At 54.9% G+C, this 5,837-nt stretch overlaps 1 pseudogene; it reads right to left on the reverse strand.

Moving 5' to 3' along the window:
• Window positions 1-262: 262 nt before the first annotated feature.
• LOC118565335 lies at window positions 263-5,350 on the reverse strand (annotated as a pseudogene).
• Between the last annotated feature and the right edge of the window lie 487 nt (window positions 5,351-5,837).

Below are 5,837 nucleotides of genomic sequence, written 5' to 3' on the forward strand. Positions count from 1 at the left end.
ACAAAACAAAAAAAAAAGACGAGTCCAGTCCGCAGGGCAGTGCACTCTGTCCAATGCCTGGGTCCCGATCTGCTCTTTCCACGTGAGAGCGCTCCAATCCGCTGCTACTTCATGATATTCCTTCCTTTAGTGAGGAGCAGGGGTCAAAGACAGCAGAGAGTCCGAGGTGATTTTTGCATAAATTAAAAACAAAGGACAGTCGGGTTTTCGTTACTCGTTTCACTTACACGCGCATACGACACAGACATACGCACACAAAAGAGGAGGTCGGGGGGGAGGGGGGGAACGGAAACAGGCAGAGCTGGAAGCCCCCGGCGGCTGTCATGACTGGCCAATCAGAAACAGAACGTCACAGATGACTTGGGACACCAGAGGGTTTCATAAGCGGGGACACCGAGATGTCCAGCAGGCGCGACTCGTACAAAGTGAACTCTGAGTGGTTTTCTCCTCCACCTTGGCCAGGGCGTGCAGCGCCCGGGCCGCCCGCCGCATCATGTCCACGCTGGTAGGCTCAAAGTGGGGGCTGCCCTGCATTTGGAGCAAGGAGCTTTGGCTCTGTTGGTACTGTGTGGCTGCTAGGCTGTCCTCCAGGAAGCCCAGCAGGTTCCCCACGCTGGCCTTCTGCACAGCGATGGCCCGCGCTGCCAGGCTGTCACCCTGAGCTAAGTTGGCGAGCAACACCACCGCCATTTCCCGGCAGACGGCCACCTTGCGCTCGCCGACGAGGCGCACCAGCGAGCCGTAGAGCTTCTCCAGGCGGCTGAACGGCGGCGTTGCCAGAATGAGGTCCACGTTGTTGTCCTGGATGCTGAGCTTGCTGAGGGTCTCCAGGACCAGTCTCTGGGGTGAAAGGGAGCTGTGGGGGCCCAGCGTGGGGAAGGGGTCCAGGGCCTCCGCCGAGGGGCACACGGCCCAGTGGAGCAGGCCTCCAGCAGGGGGCAGCATATACTCTCTGGGTAGATGGAAAGGTCCAGCTGGCCTGAGATGTTGGCCAGAGTCACCAAGCAGTTCTCCCTCAACACCTCGAGGCAGTCCCACCACCACTCGTCCCTGTCGTCGCATGCACGCCACCCCCTCGTCTTCTCCTCCTCCTCCTCCTCTCGTAGGTGACTGGCGAGTGCTTGCGCTCGGGGTTTGTGTGGTGCTGGTAGGAGCAGCACCAGGCGGTTGCGCCGGGCGGTGCCCCTGGTGTTTGGCGCTGGACAGCTGCCGGGGAGGTGACAGGCTGCGTGCCTGGTTGGAGGGACGACGTCAGATCATGCAGGGTCAGCGCATACGCAGCGCGCGGGCCAGCGAGCCTGCCAGCCGACACGTGCTGAGCGGAGTCTCGTCCTTGCTGGGTGGGCTCGTCTTCCAGGATTTTGACGTTGCGCCGACTCTGCGGGTCCGGGTTGATGCTGAACAGATACTTGCCGTTCTCCTTCTGCCCTCCGCGCGCCGCCGCGGACCACTTCCATGGTGACCGAGCCGGCCGGGCCGACAGCACGTCGTCGATGGTGGCGGTGACGGGCGCGCCGATGGGGAGGGAGGACGGGCTCTTCTTCTCCGTCGACGCCTTGCTGGGATCAGAGGACGGCGCCGCCTGCTGCTGCTGGACCTTGTCTTCCAAGCACAACTTGGACTTCTCCGGGTTTTCTCGCCGTCGTCCCGAGCACCTTGGCCTTCTTGCGGCCTTCGGCGGCGGGCGGAGCGCGTTTCCGCTGCTTCAGGAGATCGGTCTGACTTTCGAAGTGGTCTGGATGTTTCAGTATGTCGCCAGAGTCGCACCGCCAATACTCCAGTGTATCAAGCCGCTGTCAAAACTCTGCCGCTGGCCGAGCTTGGATAAGTGGTTCAGCTGGAAGGGGTTCTTTCTTACGCACCACCTTGATGGGCAGTTTATCAAACTTGCTAGCCTGCTTGGGCTTCTCCAAGTGGACGTTGGGGTCCTGAGACGACCCTGAGGTAGAGCTGCTGACTTCCTTGGTAGAAGACTCCTTTTCTCTTCTCGTCTTCTGAGGACTTGTCTTTCAGGACCTTTCCTCCTCCTCCTCTTTGACCGTCACCGCTGACGAGGCATCGTGGTTGGCCTTTTTGTCTTCGTTCTCCTCGTCCTCCTCCTCCTCTCGTCTGTGTCCATGTCTTCACACTCGGTGGGTATGGGATTTCATCGTCAGAGACCTCCGCCGCGTTGGGATCTATCAGGGTGCGCTGACCGGGTTTCTCCCACTTCGTACTCCTTCAGGATGCCGAAGATCTCGATGAGGCAGCGTCTGAAGTACTCCACTATCAGCTCCAGGAAGCCGGTAGCTGCACAAAGCAACACAACACGTCACCAAATCGCAACCTCCGCTTGATTTTGCATAGCTGACGCAGGGCCCCGCCCACTTACCTGGCAAAGGTTAAAAGTAGTAATGCTGCCGTCATCATACAGTAAAATGTTAATGGTGTCCCAAGGCCCAGGTGCTTTCGGCTAATAAACCTGACTTTAGGGACATCATTACTCGCCAAGCCTCAGGAGTGCCTTTGAAGAGAAACAGAATGGCCGTGAGTCCAAACCACCAGAAACGCCGGTTTAACCAGCTTAGAATGAAACAAGTTAATTACCGATTTCTTTCATGGTGAGCCGCCTTCTGGTTTTCAGTGGGGTTGGGTAGCCTCCACAGAGCCGGAGGGAAGGCCACGTCCGCCGAATCATGGGCTGCTGCACCGGTGCCTGGCCGATGTGCGACGCGGGCACCGGAGGGCCCGCTTTTCTGCACTTTAATGCCAGGGTGCATGTAGGGGACTTGCTGGGGATGTCCTGCTTTCCATGGGCCGGGGCATGGGAGCTGGGCTTGACACCTGAGGAATGTGGTTCTGAGAGGTCTGGTACGTGGAGGGCAAGGGCCTGGTCATGGGTGGTCCAGAACTAGTGGGTCCAAAGGGCGGCTGCCTCTGGTTTACGTGGCCGGGCCACTGCCCCTCGTGGTTCATACGTTGGTCTGAGGGAATCATCTCCTCTCCTGAACGGTTCATGCCATGGTACCCAGGGCCCTGGCCCGGTACAGGGGGTCCCTGTCGGTTGGGATAATTAGGATAGCCGATCTCGTTGCGGCCCTGCCACACGGGGCCCTGGGGCGCGTCAGGGCCAGAAGGCATTGAGCTGGTCATCATCTGAGGAGGCATGTGAGACTGGGAGTTTGGCCCGGCAGATGAAGGTCCTCTATCTCTCCCAAAGGGGAAGGGGAACTGGCCCTGGGGGCCGGCTGGCCTGCGCTCCTCCTCCTCCTTGATATGTTATATACTGGTTATACATGTCTTGCTGGCCCTGGTGCCCAGAGGACTGGGGGCCGGGCTGCTGCTGACCGCTGTAAGGAACGTTGTACATTTCCCCCTCGTGGCGCTTGGCTGGAGGACCGTACCCTCCATCTACGGGACGCTTGTAGTTCTGTCAGCAGAAAACAACAAGCACCATTATTACTGCATTGCCATCTGTGAATAATAGAAGGATAGCTAGAAGGATAGATTAATTAGTGATTTAACAGGAAAGTATAAATGCTAAGCTAAATGTCCTTACAGGTTGCTGCTGTGGATACATTCCTGGCTGTTGATTTGGGTATGGGCCACCAGGGGGAGCCCCTTGGCCAGCGTATTGATTTGTGTAGGAATCATGCCTGAAAACAACAATAAAAATGGGTAAAATGTCATTTGGTGTTCTGTCCGTCCCTGGCCTGGGATGTTACAGAGATTAACCCTGCAGCAGCGATAATGAATGACTGTATGGTTGTGAATGGTTCTGACCGTTGCTGCGGTGGAGCACGGCTGGGTGAGTACATCCCCGCGTCAGTACCAGAAGGCATCATGTTGGACTGAGGCGCTCCGGGCCCCATGGTGCCATCAGGGCCCATTCCTGGTTCCTGCCTGTAAAGCCCACCAACAGCCGTCATCAGCTTTGTTAAATCTACTGAAGTCTACTGAAGACAATCACGTCTGATGTGACATGACAGCTCATGGTGTGGTTACCTTCGGTCATATCCATATGGGTACTGCTGCCTCTGGCCCATCGGCATGTTGCTCATTGGACCCGGTGGGCCCCTGTTATACTGTTCCCCCATTCCACTGTTGGGGTTGGGTGGCATGAACTGTTCTCCAGCTTTTAAACACAAGACAAACAAGGTGTTGTTAGTTTCAGCTCCATCGCCTGCACCATAGGATGGGGTTCTGGCCCGCTTCGTCTGTCAGGGCCTTTAGTTGGTTCAGACCTAAAAACAATCCTGTTTGTTTTTAGGTCTGAACCAACCAAGATGGTTTCTACAAACTATGTTTGGTGTCGGTGGAACGTTTTCTTCTACTTTGACCACCGATTTCAAGCCTTTTCCTACAATCTACTTAAAAGTCTGACATAAGGAAATGTGGTTTTAAGAAGAGCCAACAGGCCCAGATAAGGATCAGAAGCTAAGAAAATTTAAATAGGGTGTAATCCAAGTGTTTTGTCAGTTTTCACAAGAGAATATCCATTATAATTGTTAAGAAGGGGTTTGTCATTAGGTACTAACCAGACGTAAGGAGGAGCAAAATGCAAGTTGGGATTCCTCCTACCTTTCCTCATGCCTCCAAACGGGTCTTTGTTAGACTCGTAGGGAGCCATGCGGCTCATCATCTCTGGACCGCCCATGCCCGGCTGGTAGCCCTGAGAGTTAGGAGTCATGGTGTTTCTTCTGGAAAACGCTGGGTCTCCGCCATCAGCAAAAGGGTCCTGCAGATTCACACTACTCCTGCAGAACAACGAGAGTTGTTAAGAAAGTGTTGCTGTGTTAAATCCCTTTACTTAAGACTCAGCTCTGCCTAATAAGTTTGCTATATCAGATGGCCGGGTGGACCAAAAACGTGAGCAGAACCTCAAGTTCTGTTCAATATGCCGTTCTTAAAAAACAGAGGGGTTTGAGAGGCACAAAGAAAGCAAAGCCTAAAGAATAAAGTGTTTTGATCGCTGACGTGTGCTATGGGTCGGCAGCGTCTACAGAATAATGCAGCAGCAGCAGCTTCTCTCGTTACTGTAGTCGTTGCTGTAATGCTTCAGTTTCTCCACAAGGGCAAGGCCTCCTGTTCTTGTAGGGATTCTGACTAGGACGAGCCGATTTTCTGGCTCCCACATCGTACCTGACACCAGGCATCGGAGGCATCTGTGAGTGCGGGGTGGAGGCTGGGGTGGGGGGCTTCAGGTCTCCTCCTTCTGCCATTGAGCTGGTGGTGGACTGAGGAGTCTGGGGCCCTTGGAGGGACCCGGAACCAGCTGCAAGAACAAGGACAACACTGAGCACTTTGGCAGCTGTAAATGTCTCTGAATACATCGATTTATCAGGATTTATTTTTAGTCTCTTGGCAGCAGTAAAGGCGCGTCATTTTATTTTTAAATGTTCCTGAAACTCTCTGCTTCCTCTCAGAAAGCATCCACCCATAACGCATGTCGGCCTCCAACTCGTCTGAGGGTCAGCTTCTCCATCAGGACGGACTCCCCAGCGTTGACTCCGACCCGGTAGTGATCCGGGCCGTGGAGGACAGGAGGGAGAGAGCGAGTGTGTGAAGGAGTGAGTGATGGTTTGTTTGTGTTGCCAGTGTGACATCGTATCGCTCATCCTTAACTTGAGCTCAGGACTTCTCACTATTAGCACGGCAGTCTGATGACTCACAGGTTCCCATTCATTAAATCGCTGCACACACACACACACACACAGTCGGGGTCACTGGCAGGTCACATTTATTCACATTTTCTCACATCAGCCTCTTCAGTTCTCACACTGCCTCTCCACCCCTCCCCCTCCCTCTGGGCAGGGATTTCCCTCTACTAAAGATGATGGGGAAGAGGAGGAGGGAGG

The sequence above is a fragment of the Fundulus heteroclitus genome, chromosome 13 (assembly GCF_011125445.2).
Source record: "Fundulus heteroclitus isolate FHET01 chromosome 13, MU-UCD_Fhet_4.1, whole genome shotgun sequence".
Classification (NCBI taxonomy): Eukaryota; Metazoa; Chordata; class Actinopteri; order Cyprinodontiformes; family Fundulidae; genus Fundulus; species Fundulus heteroclitus.